We start from the raw sequence: 18,075 nt of genomic DNA, 5'->3' as shown, positions 1-18,075 counted from the left end.
TTTGATCTCAACCAGCACAGATTTCTCAGGATCTTCACCTTCTATTGAGTCTTTCTGTTCTTCTCTCTGCTTTGCGCTTTCTTACCTTCTATGATATCGTTAAGAAGGGATTGGCTGTTAAATAATGGTTGGAAGAGCCGACGTGTATTATGATCATTGCTTGATGGTCGGTGCTTGTTTTGTTTCAGTTACATCTTTGCCAAATAAAGCAAAGATGCACAGCTTTTCTTGTATCTTAATTCTCTCATCTGGTTTCAATTTTCTTCTGCCAGAGGGGTGTCTTTCACAGTAGTTCTTTTAGCAAGGATCTAGTAAATGTCCCAGGCTTTGTTTCTCTGAAAGTCTATTTTGCCCTCGCTCTTGAATGAAAATAATAAGACCAACCTAGACCTGTGACAGTGAAACTTCAGAACGCCAAAGACAAAGAAGTCTAGAAACTTAAGAACTTCGATATAGACATTTGAAACAGCATTACAAGTTAGTAGTCTTGAGGAAATTGTCTATTCAGACAGACGAAAAACCTAAACGTCAGAAAAGCAATATTGTAAAAGTTTGGACGAGAATAGAAAAATAATATCTTTACGGCATTAGAATAGAGACGTAATTATTATGTAAAATTCAAGAGCATAAACCATGAAAAATATAATATACTTGAATATCTTAAACTTTAAAAAAATCCTCCACCCAGTACCATATAAAAGTAAAAGAGCAAATAAAACAAAAACAAAAACAAGACAAACAAAACAGAAGTACAAAAGCAAGATGCACACTAGGATATTTGCATAGTACACAGAAATTATTAGTATGTAAAGAATTCCAACCAATCAATAAAAAAAAAAAAAGCCCAATAGCCCAATAGAAAACCTGGACAGAGGATGTGAATAGGCAATTTATAGAAGAAGAAACATGAGTAATCAGTAACCAGGTGAAAAGATGGCTAGTCTCACCAGTACTCAGAGCAATTAAAACTGAAACAACATTGAAATGCCCAAGACACTCATTGGCTTGACAGAGAATACATTTTAACCTGACAACACAGAATGTTGGTGGAGATGTGGGAGAAGAAGAGCTCTTGAAAATCACTGGTTCTGGAGTAAATTGCTACACTCAGGAAACAACTTAGCACTACCACAGGAAGTTTACTGGGGAGTGACCTCAGGATCAACACTTGTAAGGGAACGAGAGGTGCCGAACCGGCAGAGGGGCAAGTTGAATCGCAGCTCAGCTGCAAAAGAGTCTGTGTTAATTCCATGGGGTGGTCTGGAGCTGCCTCTCCCTTCAGAGTTCCCCTGCATTGAGGCAAGAGACCAGGTCTTTCCATTGGCTCTCCTCCCCCATTCAGATGCTCCCAGGCAGGAGGTGTGACTTTGGGCCAGGTATCTCCCTTTGGCCAATGGAAATTTTCAGAGAGGGAATCAACCATGGTCAACACTACCAAGTAGAGGAAAAGTACCTTGCATCTGACTTCAGCTCAGGTCATAATCTCACAGTTCGTGAGTTCAAGCCCTGCGTTGGGCTCTGTGCTGACAGAGCAGAGCCCAGAGCCTGCTTGAGTTCTATGTCTCCCTCTCTCTCTCCCGTTCCCCTGCCTCAAAAATAAATATATTTTAAACAACTTTAATAAATAAAAAATAAAATGAGGATAATAATAATAATACCTATTCTATTCTACATGTCTCCCAAGGTTATAATGAGGATACAAAGAAGCATTGTGTGTAAAAATATCTAGTAAATGGGAAACAAATATTCTGTAATAGTACAAAAAGTTTTCCATTTGTAGTCAGCAGGGCAGTATTGGTGACTTGAAATCTGTTTTATCTTTTCTGAGAATATATCATGACTATTGCAGCCTTCAGGTCTTCCCTGGCCTGGAATGGCTTCTCCTCTTTCCTCCACATAGTGAAGTCCTCAGTGTCCTTCAAGCACACTTTCCCCACTAAGGTGCCCTTCTTTTGAGCTTTTCTGAGTCTCGTTAGTGGAGTTTGTGGGATCACTATTGCATACTGTCTTTCTCTGGCCATTGCTTTAAGTCTCTTTCTCCCTTGTCAGGGACATTATTTTATACACCTTCTCCTCCCACAGTACATGACAAAAACAGCGGACTCACAGTAAGTAAATGTTTGTTGAGTAGCGTTAAAAGGTAAACTGAGACATATCAAAATTTCTAAGAGCATCAGCCAAAATTAATTCGAATCAGGAGGTAGCCAGGAGGTAGAAAAGAATTCTGAGGAGCCATACAAAATGAAAGACTTTTACAGCCAATGTAGCAGGATCAAGGAAATGACACTAGGCAAAAAGGATGTTGGTGATTGCAAGATTATTTTCCTTTGGGGGAGAGCATTGTTCCATCAGGCAGTCTACCTAACTAGTACTGACCAGGTGATTCCTGATTGACTGGTTCAAGATTCCATTTCTGGGAGAAGATCCCATTTCTGTAATTAAGTCTCAGTTTGGTGATGGGGGGGCTTAGCATAAGCAACTCCATTTTGGATGTGTTGTTTTTAACAGTAGTTTAATAATCTCTGAGTTGGCTCGTATCCGTTCCCAAGAGCCCATTATACATATCACTTCCCAATTTTTCACTTAGTCATGTCAAGTTGGTAGCTTGAAAGTGGCAGTTCTGGGAGCGTTTCTGCCACAGGAATTGGCAAATACTACAAATTACAGCCCCACGCTCTACCATAGCCAACTGTTGACATTTATCAGCACACCGTCCACGAAGGTTCTGCATGAAGATGGTCTGCAATGGAGAAGAGAACACAGTTCCTAAGATGGAGTCACAGCTGGTAAAGGGTGCAGAAGGGTGGCCTGAGCCTTTAAAGGTAGCCTGCACTGGGGTGCCTGGGTGGCTCGGTTGGTTGAGCATTCGACTTAATTTCAGCTCAGGTCATGATCCCAGGGTTATGGGATCAAGCCCTGCATTGGATCTTAGGATCCTCTCTCTCTCCCTCTGCCCCTCTCCCCGACTGTCATTCATGTATATGTATATGTATATGTATATGTATATGTATATGTATATGTGTGTGTATATATATCTCCATATTACAAGTACATGTGGGAAGGCTGCCTGATCTTTCTCCTTGAATTCCACTGATGCCCTCTTTTAATCAAGAGTATTACAACTATGATAGACATATAGGAATAGGGGAGGCAAGGTATTTTTATCATTACTGTCAGGGGTGTAGAAACAAAAGAGCAGTTTAAAAAAATCCTTAAAAATATAGGTGGGGGAAAATATAAAGGTTTGACCAAACTGTACAATTACACAATTAGTTATGGGGGGGAAATGTGATTGCTGGGTCTTCGTATTTTAGCCTTACTATTCATGGCATTGAATATGTTAGCATAGAAGAGATTTTGTTTAGAGTGAACAGGAAGTGAGAGAGGATATAATCTCCTGGAGGGTGCAAATGACAGCCTAAAGAAGGAGGGCATGGCGACCAGCCTGGGGTGATCAGGAGGACAGTAGGTTGGGGCAGCATGATCCACAACTTTTTCTACTAGGTTTTTCAGTCCCTTTTCTTAATGCCAGTTATCCATTACCTAAAGCAAGATAAAATAGAGATTTTTCCCTCAAATTAGGGAATAGGGTTAATCTAAATCGTATGTTCCCCTTTTATGAATTAATACACTTTTTAAAGGCATTGTAAGAGAAGAGTGCTTTTTGGCAAACCTCCAGCCAAATGCCTATCAAGATAATGCTTTCCACATAAGTTTAAATCTTCAGTCACCTGATTGATTTCAATGTAGAAATTACAGTATCATAACCTATCACCCTTAAGGGTAAAATCAAGAATAAATAAAGGCCAGCCTTTTGGTCCAACCACTTCCCACTCAATGAGTGATCTCATTATTGTCAAAATATTGGCCTACAGTTGTGGGCATCTGTGCTGCTGTGCACAGTCTCGTCCTCACTGCCACATAGGAAACAAGGTGGGGGGGGGTCCCTGGGCAGTGCAACATAGCGCTGGGATGGTGCCCGTTGTCTCCTTGCTCCTGCTCTGCTGTGTGGGCACTTGGCTGCAGCTCATTTTCTCTGGGAAATCTCATTTTCTCTGAGAAACCTTTCCCTCTGTAAAAGAAACATGAGTCAAAGAGCGGAAGAGAAATTGAGGTGATGGAGGAGAAAAGCAAGAAAGGGAAGATGAACTACAGGGTGTGGTTTGAAATGCAAAGCCTGGATAACAGAAAATTAAAACAGAATAGAGGAACACAAATTTAAAAGCTTTGGAACAAAGTAATCAGAGAAACCAAATTTTAAATCTGGAAAAAGAATCATCTGATTATAACAACGGGAGATGGAGACTAGAGCATCCTGAAGTCTCCTTGATTACAGAGAAGGCAGAACTGGACTGAAGCGTTTCCCATGGTCGTTTTATGTCGTAAGGATGGTCACTAAAATTTTAAATGATGAAAAATAGCCTTGTAGAAGAAATCAAAGAACTCGTGTGAGTTAATATGGACCTGCCTGAATGAGTTAAATACATTCCCTCCCTCCTAGTGCCCTGCAGTAGTCAGCTTTCCAATTCTACGGGACCATGACAATCTCAGCTATGCTTGGGATTCTTTCACTTTATAATGTTGGTACCAAAGCCTTATAAAATGCTGTTTGTGTAGAGAACTCAGTGATGTTAAAAAAGCAATCATTCGTAAGAAAAATTCCGAAGGGAGCAGTAACACGAAATGATGAAAATGCCAAAGATATGAAAAATAAAGACAATTGTTACAAGACGCAATAGCTCTGAATGTTTGCTTTTATGTGACAGATGTTTTTAACCAAAGCTCAACGTTGGCTGTTTGAGTACACTTATGATTTTAATTTGTGCTCTATTCCCTTTTCATATCGATGTCTACTTACAACATCTGTGAAGGCTCTGTAACCTGAATTTGACAGGGGAAAGTGAACAGACTGCTTTTGGAGTGTTTCCATTAAGTCCACATAACAGACTGTTAACAAAAATCTTAAATAGCTATTCTAATCATCAACAGCAATCTTACACAAATTAAATTAGACCCAAAGGGCCCGATTAACTTTAAAATGCCTTACAGGCATGTAACATAAATTTAACTTTTTTTTTTTTCCTTTGGAGAAGAAATAGGATTTTTCAGTGTGAGTCAGATATACAGTTAAAAAAAAAAAAAAAGCCAGCATGCATGTTAGACTCATAATAACGTGGAGACAGGATTTCATTTTCTTTATCAGGAAACCACACTTATGTGCATAGAAATTCAGTTAGGCCGCAACCAAGCTCCCTGTTTACATGCAAAGTAGATGCATTGAATGAGGTCTTATGGCTGAAGAAAAGAGGCATGTATCAATTGGCCTTAACGTTAAAATGATGCCATGAGCAGAGGTAAAGCTGAGCTAGAATTTCTGCAGTTCGTCAACCCCACCTACCAAGAAATAGGCTGAATTCATGATTTAAAGCATAATTAGACCATGAATCAAGGAAAAACCATTAAAAAAGGTATCTTCCCTTCTCTGCTTTAGCTAAATCCCCAGGGGTCTGTCCAAATTCATTTCTTGAATTTTCACTTATTCCAAATCCCAGCCAGCAGGTTCACCATCTATATATTTAATAGCCTCCATTCCTCACACACATTGGATACCTTCTCTTAGGCAACTTCCTTCCAGCTGCATGAAACATGTGATTTCTGCCCAAATCAGTAGCAGCAAATGAGAAACTTCGTATTAAAGACCATGAACTGTCAGAATTACCAAAGCTACATTTTGGACAGCCTATTGGTTTGAGGAAACCGTGTCCTTTCAACTCTTGGAAAACTATCACAGACAACCTCCTTGGCAGGCAACACCCCCTGTGTTCTGGTGCCCTCAAGGTAAGTGTTTTCAACCACTTGGAGATGCTCTCTTCTCCCCACCTCTCCAGATGCTAGGTAAGAGTCTTGGGAGATGTTCATTGCCTGCAGAATATTCATTGGTACCTTACAGTACAAAAGTGCTTTTCAGAAACCTACCCTCTTCCACACATTGCTGGGGGCTTTGACCGCCACCTGGATCATCAACAATAGAACCTGATTAGTTCAAGTTCACGTCAATGGCCGTCTCCCAGGCACTGTGTTGGGCACATAATCTGAGATGAGATAGGCATGAGGTATTTCATGCCTCAGATAGACCAGGAAGCAAGTAGCTCCCGTTGCCACTGGCAGCCAAATGGGGACTAGAAACAGAACCAGTCTTAGGAGGAGACTAAGGCTTCTCTACCTTCAGGATCTGGGTATAGAAATAAGTATTCTGGTTATTTATGCCAGGTGGAGTCAGGTAGTTTGATTCCTCACAGTTGAAAATACTTGGGGCACCGGGGTGGCTCAGTTGGTTAAGTATCTGACTCAGTTTCAGCTCAGGTCATGATCTCATGGTTTGTGAGTTCAAGCCCCGTGTTGGGCTCTGCACCAACAGTGCAGAGCCTGCTTGGATTCTCTCTCTCTCCTTCTTTATCTGCCCCTCCCTTACTTGTGCGCACTCTCTCTCAAAATAAATAAATAAACTTAAAAAAAAAGAGAGAAAAAACTACTCCACTGATTTAAGTGGTCTTCTGAGCAATTTGTACACCAATATCTCAGAAGTTTTCCTAGAATTCAACCACGAGTCCATAAGTGCTGGACCAAAGAGGCTCTAAATAGCAGACAATGCACGGCATATTGTCTCCATTCTCCAGTGTTGGAGAACTGATTGTGAACCATGTGTGTGCGTGACTCTCTAGGACTGAGTTCTTTTCCCAAGAGACTTCCTCATGCAACTAGACCTCTTCTGCCCACCTGTCAGATATGTCCAGTGATACCCTAGAATATGCCAGGTTAAACGCAAGCTAGAACCCCAGGTACATAAATAAATATATTTAATGTATTTTCATATCAAGTTTGAACTGAAAAATGTTGTTTTGTTTTGTTTTCATTTATCAGACTTAATTGCCCTTCGTTTTAGATGAAATCTAGACTGGAGAAGTGACTTGACCTGACTTGAGTCCGGAAACACTGAGGAGGCACAGAGGTAGGACAGAGCCCAAATTTCCTGCTCTCCACTCAGTGCTCAGCCTGCTGCTCTGCAATCCTGAACCTTCGAGCAAAACCCTCGTGCCCTTTTCCAGTAGCAGATGAGCATCCTACAAGCATTTTTGGGGGATCTGAAGTAAAACTGTTGAGATTCTATATTTTAGGAAGTCTGAATTTTTCATGGCTCTGCCGTGTTAAAACTGTTACTGCTACTTTCCAAGAAATTGTCCTCGGATGCAATGAAAATTTAAAGAAATACTAACTGTCAGGAAAAGAGTTTTAAGCTCCAGGTTAAAGCTCAGACTAAACTGAATGATAAGAAGGTTATTCAATCATACCTAGGCTTCTTTCCTTCAGTGTGTTCTAAAGTAATTAAGAGTAGTCATTTAACAATAACAAAAATCCCAAGTTTTAACATAAAAAAGAAGCAGAGGGGCACCTGGGTGGCTCAGTCCCCGGGTTAAACTTCCAACTTTGGCTCCGGTCATGATCTCCCAATTCGTGGGTTCGAGCCCCATGTCGGGCTCTGTGCTGACAGCTCGGAGCCTGGAGCCTGCTTCGGATTCTGTGTCTCCCTCTCTCTCTGACCATCTCCCAACTGTGCTCTCTCTTTCTCTCTCTCTCTCTCTCTCTCTCTCTCTCTCAGATATCTCTCTCTCTCTGAAATAAGTAAACATTTAAAAAAATGCAGAAAAACATGCAGACCTTTTATGTTGTACCTAATCCACATGAAATATTTAACTGTGAAAATTGCTGCCAAATAAATCCTGGACACACGCTTTTCAGTACATCCCTGCCCGACTCAAGAACACACACGGGCTCCTTTCCCCTTCCATCCTTAATTCTAGAATTCTCTGGCTGGTTTCCAAAGCATTCCGTGACCACACACCACTAATCAACCATCTCACTTCATCACCTCCCATGTCCTCTGAAGCATCTGCACGATAGCCAGAAGCCTCCATGAACAACATTCTCTGATACTCATGAATATTCCTCCCTCAGGTCTGAGCCCACATTTAGCTGACATCTGAAATGCCCTCAACTCTCCTGTGATTGTTCAAGCTCCATCCATCCCATAGGGACTCATCATAAACCCCTCCACAGTGACAGTGAGCCCAGCCCATAATCTTTCCGTGCGTTCAGAAGTACTTGCCGTTGATTATCAGTGTGTTGTTTTTCTAATTATTTCAAACATACGAGTCCTTTCTAAGTTGAGCGTACACTTTTAAGGATAAGCAGTAATGTTACTCTTCCTATATTCATTCTGCAGAGCACTTTGCACAGTATGGATTTCTAACGCTCCTCTACAAATGCTTATTGATGGGTGAGTAGAAATAACCTGTAGTACGGATGAAACCACACCTTACCCTGCATCACGGGTTCCCCAGAGCCCTGGTCACCACTAGTCCGTTGGTGTATGACAGCTTGTCATTAATTAGTACAGGCTCTTATAAGGGCTGAGGACCAAGTTTCTTGTTCTCTTCCTCAGTGTTCTTCCTGCCTTGCTGTAGATTCTGAGATCTGTTGAGATCTTCATACCTGGAGAGTTCACAGACCAAATCTCAAATTTCAAAGGACACCTATGACATTGATAATCCTTTCTAGTTCCAAGTAGGCTAGGATCTCGGCTATTTCAGCAAAGCTCTTGTTCTCCAAATCCCCAGGCAATCTTGAATGTCTTGCAGAGATATGTAGTTATTTCTAATGTCTAATCTAAATCTCTTTGGCTGCAACTCAAGTCTGTTGCCTTTATCCCAACCCTAAGTGGAAACAGGGACCAGGACTTTCTTTGCTGAAAAGCATGTCCACATCATATAACTGATTTCTTTAAATGTTATTTACCAGCCTGTCTTCTTTACAAATTAAGGATGTGGTATAGTGTTTTATATCTGGTCTCAGTTTTTTTTTTTAATTTTTTAAAATGTTTGTTATTTATTTTTGAAGGAGAGAGAGAGAGAGAGCATGAGCGAGGTTGGAGCAGAGAGAGAGGGAGACACAGAATTCAAAGCAGGCTCCAGGCTCTGAGCTGTCAGCACGGAGCCCGACGGGGGGCTCGAACTCATGAACTGTGAGATCATGACCCGAGCTGAAGTCGAACGTTTAACCACCTGAGCCACCCAGGCGCCCCAACAACAAATTATATTTTAAAAAATAATAATAAAATACAGTAAAATCTTGGGGAAAAAAAGACATTCTAAAAATTTGTGTGCTATCAACAAATTCTTCATTCTTGAGAAATCATTTTGTACTTTGTGCTTTAAAGGCTCAAAATCTTTGGATAAAATTGTCTGTTTAATCCAAAGTGAATCACAATTAATAGTCACTAATGATTTTTCTTTTTGTAATTATTCTCAAGCAACTATTTTGAGTTTTTTTAGACTTCAAAAAATTTACTTCCCCATCCATTAACAAGCATTTACTGAGCATTAATTACATGCCAGGTCTTGCTGTGGGAAAATAAGACAAGATAGACAGAGCCCCTGCCTCATGGAGCTTACAGACATTAAATAAATATGTAATCACAGGGCCAAGCTTTCACTACCACTGTAATAAGTGCTCTCCAGTGCCCCTCTTCTTAGTCCTCACGTGATGTGGCTTCTTTTCCTTCAGAACTTCATTGAAAATGTCATATCCTCTGAGAATCCTCTCCCTACCTGCCATGATTACCTGGTTTGGTTCAGAGCCCAGATTTAAGAAGCTTATCACAATTTACTATTATTGAGATTATGTATTCTAAAAAGTCCATCATCCTAACTAGACTGTAAGCTCCACAAAGACAAAGGGCCTGTTTTATCATGTTCTGTTGTCTTTGCTGTCACTTGCTAGATGATGCTTGGCTCGCAGTTGGAACTCTAAAAAATATTTGCTGAACGAATGGGTAAGTGAACCAATAATAGAAAGAGACCTAAGAAATGAATAGGCTCTGGCCAAAGAAACGGAGGACGTGCGAGGCGTGTTGGGTGGGGGTGGAGAGAACGTTCCTGTCAGAAGGAGCAACCTGTGTCAGGTCCTTGAGGGTGAAAGGAGCATGGCATGTGGCAGGAACAGAAAGAAGACCAAGGAACCCTGGCATTACAGGAGGAAAGTAGTGGGCAGCTCAGCTCCTCTTGGCCCTGAATATCAAACTGAGGACTTCAAATTTTATTTGAATCATCGTTGGAAGCCACTGGTGTGGTTTAAGTAGGGAAATGGCTTGTTCAGCTTTTCTTTGTAAAGCTGCTCTATCCAATATGGCAGCCATTAGCCCGGCATGGCCACTTAGATTTAGATTCATTAAGAATAAACGAAATTAAAATTTCAGTTTCTCAGTCGTACAATCCACATTTCAAGTGCTCAAAAGTCACAAGTGGTTAGTGGCTATCTTAACAGAAAGCACAGAGTGCTCAGTGGTTCAGAGGACGATTCCAGTTTACTGTAAAACTTAAACCTAAAAACCTAAATGTGAGACGTGAAACCATAAAACTTCCAAAAGAAAACATAAGCAGTAATCTCTTGTACATTGGCCTCAGCAACATATTTATGTGTATGTCTCCTCAGGCAAGAGAAACAAAAGTATGAATAAACTGTTGGGACTACAGCAAAATAAAGTTTTTTCTTTTAATTTTTTTTTTTTTTTTTTTTTTTGCATAGCAAGGGAAACCAATAAAAAGGCAACCTATTGATTAAGAGAAGATATTTGCAAATGATGTATCCAATAAGGGGTTAACATCCAAAATATGTAAAGAACCTACACAACTCAACGCCAAACAATTAAATAAATAAAATAAATAATCCATTTAAAACTGATTAGAGAACTTGAATAGACGTTGCTCCAAAGAAGACATACAGGTGGCCACAGACCCATGAAAAGATGCTCTATATCCCTCAATATCAGGAAAATGTGAATCAAAACCATAATGAGGTAAATCCTCTCACACCAGTCAGAATGGTTAGTATCAAGAAGACAAGAAATAACAAGTATTGACAAGGTTGTGGAGAAAAGGGAACCCTTGTGCACTGTTGGTGGGAACGTAAATCGGTGTTAACTCCTATGGAAAACAATATGGAGTTTCCTCAAAAAATTAAAAATAAAAATGCCATATGATCCAGTAATTCACTGCTGGATACTTACCCAAAGAAAACAGAAACTCTGATTTGAAAGGATACATTCACCTCTAAAGCATCATTTACAATACCCGAGATATGATGATGAATAAAGAAGATGTGGTATATATATATATACATATATATATATATATATATACACACACACATATATATGCACATATATATGTGTGTGTATATATGTATATGTGTGTGTGATGGAATATTACTCAGCCATCAAAAAGAATGAAATCTTGCCATTTGTGACAACATGGATGGACCTAGATAGTATTATGCTTGGTGAAATCAGTCACACAGAGAAAGATAAATATCATATGATTTCACTTATAGGTGGAATCTAATAAAGCGAATGAACAAACAAAAAACAGACTCAACTACACAGAACAAACTGATGGTTGCCAGAGGGCAAATGGGTGAGAGGATGTGTGAAATAGGTGAAGGGGGTTAAGGGGTACAAACTTCCAATTGTAAAATAACTAAGTCACAAACAAATAAACTGAAACCTATCCAACGGCAAATGTAAGAACTTTTTTTGCAGCGGAAAAAAATATTTAAAACTATAGCCCGATTTAAAACAAATTTTGAATTTTGACAGAGCAATTTAACAGTTCAGAAAAGGACCAGTGCTTATAAGCTCATAAAAAGAAGCTGCTCTCAAACATGTTGAGAATCCGTCAAAACATTTTGAGCTACAGTTCTAAAATTTGTATTATCTAAAAACAAATACATCTAAAGACTGGTCTGGAGATAATGAACAGAAATCTATTAGCAAATTTACTAATTAGGGTTACATCTATGCTTTTATGGAAACACTAAACATTTGTTTATTTGAAGTCAAATCTCTTTAGCCAACTACCACGAATATTGGCTGCCTGTCAAAAGTGATGTGCCCAAATTTCATATGTTTTACATCTCCTAGTAGTGATCCAGCCCACGCAGTATTTTTATATGATGACAGCTGTCATGAAAGCAGAATATCGTATATATACCTTGGATTTTGATTAATGAGCTAATGGTAGTTCCCGGTCAAAGTCATTAGGCCCTGTGTGGTGTCTGGCACGCTCAGAGTTGATGATGTCGAGGACGTCATCCATGTGTTAGGATGTAGCTAAAATGAGCACATTACAGATAGCCATGCTTTTTCAATGGCAGATCACAACCTATTACTAGGGTGTGAAATTAATTTAGTCAGTGCTATCAGGGTTGAATAAAGAACAGAAACCTAATAGACTAGAATTAGAGTCCATTGAACGTAATGCAAGTAAGTATTGGTTTGGGAAAAGTTTCAGTTGTGTGTCTGTCCTGTGACTGCTGGGTCATACTGTAGAACGTATTTCTTACTGTGGGTTACAGTGAAAATAGTTTTTTCATGTTTATTTATTTTTGAGAGAGAGAGAGAGAGAGAGAGAGACGCAGCGCAAGTCGGGGAGAGGCAGAGAGCGAGAGAGGGAGAAGGAAACGCAGAATCTGAAACAGGCTCCAGGTTCTGAGCTGTCAACATAGAGCCCGAGGCGGAGCTCGAACCCACAGACCGTGAGATCATGACCTGAGCTGAAGTTGGACGCTTAAGCAACGGAGCCACCCGGGCGCCCCCAGATGTTACCTTTTTTAATGAGGCCTGCTGTGACTTCTTTATTCAGGACTGCAACCCTCCTCATACTCTTTCCTCATAACCCCCCTTTCCCTGCTGATTTCATTCCTCCATTGTACCAATCACCCTCACTTGTACCATAGAATTTATTTATTATGTGTATTGTTTGCCTTTCTCCCTCTACTAGATGTAAACTTCAGGAAGGCAGGTATCCTTGTCCCTTGTATTTACTGACAACCAGAGCAGGGTCTGGCACATAGCAGGTGTCAATAAATATTGTAGAATTAATTTAGATTGGGCCCACATCAAGAGAGACCAAGCATGAAATTCAAAATTACCAGATGGATTTTGCATTCATAGGTTATTTTCTGCATTTTATCAGAAACTTCTAACCCTTCTTAAAAAGCAGGCATTCTAACTTACATTTGCTCCTTATAAGGCTCAGTCCACATCTGGTTCTATAAGCCATTAGACCAAGAGCCTCCACTAACTTTTTAGAATCCATCCCAGAGGAGTATAGCATAAGAAATGAGCCCCTGGTGATAATTTATAGATTTAATACAGCTAATCTAGGTAAAATCATCAAAACATGTGCCTCTGCTGAACGCGCTTATTTATCCAACATGGAAAATGAAATAGTAAAGGAGGTCAGAAAATAAATTACAGTGTCACGTGGTTTACAACTTAAAACTTAAGGAGAAAAGTAACCGGATCAAGGTGATGGGCCCTGAAATTTTGGTTCCGAAGCCACCCAGGTCAGGGAATAAAGGTCCCCAGTTCAGGGAATAAAGGAGTTGGCTCTGCCACCCAGGTAGGAGGGTTATGTTCTTGGTACATTTCATTTATCTTTCACCTCAAACTTTCCAACATAGAAGCAGGGACTACTCCTGGCATCTAAGGGAATCACCAATGCCTTTTTGTACTTATTCCAAAACAAGTTACCTTGATCTGCTTAGTGTTATGAGCATCATATATGAAGTAGTTTCCATTTTTAAAAAGCTGGAAGATGGTTGGGGCACCTGGGTAGCTGGGTCGGTTGAGCGTCCGACTTCGGCTCAGGTCATGATCTCGCGATCCGTGAGTTTGAGTCCCGCGTCAGGCTCTGTGCTGACAGCTCAGGGCCTGGAGCCTGCTTGGGATTCCATGTGTCCTTCTTTCTCTGCTCCTTCCCTGCTCACACTCTGCCTCTCTCTCAAAAATAAATAAAGATTAAAAAATTTTTTTAAGTAAATAAGTAAATAAAAAATAAAAAGCTGGAAGATTGTGAAATAAATAAATAATTTCTGGAAGAAATGGTAGAAATATCATTTTGGGTTTGTGCATGATTGCAGTATGGATGCCATTTATAAAATGGCTCACAAAAGACATATTTGATGTTAGAAATAACAAAAGGAGGAGACTTCAAATAGATTGACATCATATAAATAGCAAAAAACTCCAAAACAAGGGCACCAGGGTGGCTCAGTAGGTTAAGTGACCATCTCTTGGTTTTGGCTCAGGTCATGCATGATCTCATGGTTTGTAGGATCGAGCCCCACATCAGGCTCTGAGCTGACAGCACGGGGCCTGCATGGGATTCTCTCTCTCTCTCTTTCTCAAAATAAATAAATAAGCATTAAAAAAAAAACCCTTCCAAAACAAAATATAACCAAACACTTCACAAAAGGGATGCCTACACATTTGGCCACTTATTTTAATCATTATCTTAATTTGTGCTTATTTATTTACCACACTGTTGTGAGAAACTTAAAGCTATATTATTTTTCCTTTTGTCCCCAAATCTATCCCCCCTTCCTCCCAATCTGTACTGATATTTGAGGAATTTGAACATAAACTCAACTTGAAAGCTTTCTTCTATCTCAGTGTTTATCTCCAAAGCCAGAAGAATTGCACCAAATCTTATTCATACTTCTTAATATTGTTTTTATTTTAAGCTACATTTTAAATAAATGGAAACATGTCTGCATGGTTCCTGTCTACAAGAAAGATGACAGAATCTGTTTCATTATAGGCTTGTCACGGTTCAGTCAATATTGCCAAAGCTGTGGAATAAATATTGCAGCCTTTCAGGGTAGCGCAACTCTTTCACATCTTAAATCAATGTTAAACTTTTAAAATGTCTCTGTTTTTTTTCTTCCCAACTCCAGAACAAGGGGTACTTACTTGGTTACAAATTCTTCACCTCTTGGCATGATCTTGATAAGAAATACATGGGATTAGGGGCGCCTGGATGGCTCAGTTGGTTAAGCATCAACTTCAGCTCAGGTCATGATCTCACGGCTCATGAGTTTGAGCCCGGCATCGGGCTCTGTGCTGACAGCTCAGAGCCTGGAGCTGTTTGGGATTCTGTGTCTCCCTCTCCCTTGGCTCCTGCCCCACTCACACTCTGCACTCTGTCTCTCTCTCTCTCTCAAAAATTAATAAACATTAAAAAAAATTTTTTTAATAAAAAAAGAAATACATGGGATTCATTTGTTTTATCTAGAGGTCTTGATAGGTTTTTTTAAGTGTGTTTCATATTTACACTAAAACGTAGAAAAAATATATAAGCACTTTTAAAAGATAATCATTTTATTAATTTAACTAAGTTCTTAAAGAATTAGGGATATTTATGAGCTAACAACATTCATTTATTCTGTCTTGAGACCTAGATGATTTTTTTTCGTAAATTTTCTTCATGATTATGCTAAAAATAGAGAAGTTATAAGCTCTTTTAAAGGACAATCTTTTTATTAAGTTCTTAAAGGATTAAGGATATTTCATAGACTCTGAAGAAGACTCTAAGACCTAAGAAAAGTTACATGGTCAATGTAATTACAAAGCTTAATGTGAGGGATGCCTGGGTGGCTCAGTTGGTTAAGCATCCAACTTCAGCTCAGGTCATGATCTCATGGTCTTGTGAGTTCGAGCCCCTAGTCAGGCTGGGTGCTGACAGCTCAGAGCCTGGAGCCTCCTTTGGATTCTGTGTCTCCCTCTCTCTCTCTGCCCCTCCCCTGCTCTCTCTCTCTCTCTCTCTCAAAAGTAAATAAACATTAGAAACCTTAATGTGAAATTAAATATCCTGTAGAAGATGCAGAAGTTCCTCTTTAATCAATATTACTAATTTTTGCTGTTGAGCAAAATGTCGGGTGGACGTCACACTACCAGGAAAATTGTTCATCTTTGGTGATGCATTAGTCATATTTGGCAGTTGTAGTTCCTGTTTTCAGATGGTCAGACAGGATGAGTTCCTAAAATATCTCATTACTATTTGAAGAATATTTTACTTGTAGGCAGAGGGCAGCCGAAATGTACTGCTTTGATGTAATCAGTGAACGTGTATCCTCAACCCTCTTAATTGTGAGACCATTGGTAAAGGTAATTGGGACCAAAAGGGAGTAAGAATGTTATTCTTTAAACAGATTGGGGGGGGGGGCCCTGGGTGGCTCAGTCGGTTGAGTGTTCAGCTTCAGCTCAGGTCGTGATCTCGCGGTTGCTGAGCTCGAGCCCCGCGGCGGGCTGTGTGCTGACAGCTCAGAGCCTGGAACCTGCTTCACATTCTGTGTCTCCCTCTCTCTCTGCACCCCCTCCCCAGCTCATGCTCTGTCTTTCCCTCCTCAAAAATAAATTGCCATTAAAAATAACAACAATTACTACAAAAAAAAAAACAGGAGGAAGCACAGAGTAAAATGAAACTAGAAATTAATAATATATTTTTAGAGTACATTATTTATTTAATTTCAAGTTAGTTAACATACAGTGTAGTATTGGTTTCACGAGTAGATCCCAGTGATTCATCACTTGCATATGACACCCAGTGCTCATGCCAACAAGTGCCCTCCTTAATGCCCATGACCCATTTAGCCTGTCCCCCACCTACCTCCCCTCTGGCAACCCTCAGTTTGCTCTCTGTATTTAAGAGTTTCTTTTTTATATATATTAAATATGATTTATTGACAAATCGGTTTCCATACAACACCCGGTGCTCATCCCAATGTATTTAAGAGTTCCTTAAGCTTTGCCTCCCTCTCTGTTTTTATCTTATTTTTCCTTCCCTTCCCTTATGTTCAGCTGTTTTGTTTCTTAAACTCCACATGTGTGAAATCATGATATTTGTCTTCTATGACTGACTTACTTTGTTTAGCATAATACACTCTAGTTCCATCCACGTTGTTGCAAATGGCAAGATTTCATTCTTTTTCATCGCCAAGTACTATTCCTGTGTGTGTGTGTGTGTGTGTGTGTGTGTGTGTGTGTGTACCACTTCTTTATCCATTCATCAGTCAATGGACATTTGGGCTCTTTCCATATTTTGGCTATTGTTGATAGCACTGCTACAAACATTGGGGTGCATGTGTCCCTTCAGACCCGCATTTTTGTATCCTTTGGATAAATACCTAGTAGTGCAATTGCTGGGTCATAGTGTAGATCTATTTTAAATTTCGGGGGGAACCTCCATACTGGAGGTTCTGGAATCACATTCCAGAGTGGCTGCATCAGTTTGCATCCCCACCAACATTTCAAAAGTGTTCCCCTTTCTCCTCATTCTCACCAACATCTGTTGTTTCCTGAGTTATTAATTTTAGCCATTTTGACAGGTGTGTGGTTGTATCTCATTGTGGTTTTGATTTGTATTTTCCTGATGATGAGTGATGTTGAGCAGCTTTTCATGCGTCTGTTAGCCATCTGGATGTCTTCTTTGGAAAAGTGTCAATTCATGCCTTCTGCCCATTTCTTCACTGGATTATTTACTTTTGGGGGGATGTTGAGTTTGATAAATTCTTTATAGATTTTGGATGCTAATCCTTTATGTGATACATCATTTGCAAATATCTTCTCCCATTCCATCGGTTGCTTTTAGTTATGTTGATTGTTTCCTTTGCTGTGCAGAAGCTTTTTATCTTGATGAGGTCCCAATAGTTCTTTTTTGCTTTTTTTCCCCTTGCCTCTGGAGATATTTCTAGTAATAAGTTGCTGCAGCCGAGGCCAAAGAGGTGGCTGCCTCTTTTCTCCTCTAGGATTTCGATGGTTTCCTATCTCACATTTAGGTCTTTCTTCCATTTTGAATTTATTTTTATGTATGGTATAAGACAGTGGCCCAGTTTCTTTCTTCAGCACCATTTGCTGAAGAGACTTTTCCCATTGGATAAACTTTCTTGCTTTGTCAAAGATTAAGCTGGCCACACATTTGTGGGTCCATTTCTGGGCTCTCTATTCTGTTCCATTGATCTATGTGACTGTTTTTGTGCCAGTATCATACTGTCTTCATGATTACAGCTTTGTAATACAGATTGATGTCTGGAATTGTGATGCCTCCAGCTTTGGCTTTTTTTTTTCAACATTACTTTAGGTCTTTTCTGGTTCCATTCAAATTTTATAATTGTTGTAAC

The sequence above is a fragment of the Lynx rufus genome, unplaced genomic scaffold (genome assembly GCF_022079265.1).
Source record: "Lynx rufus isolate CCGP_SWC_20201006 ecotype Redwood Valley unplaced genomic scaffold, mLynRuf1.p SCAF_1, whole genome shotgun sequence".
NCBI classification, from domain to species: Eukaryota; Metazoa; Chordata; class Mammalia; order Carnivora; family Felidae; genus Lynx; species Lynx rufus.
The sequence above is the reverse complement of the archived record's forward strand: the minus strand, read 5'-3'. Positions refer to the sequence as shown.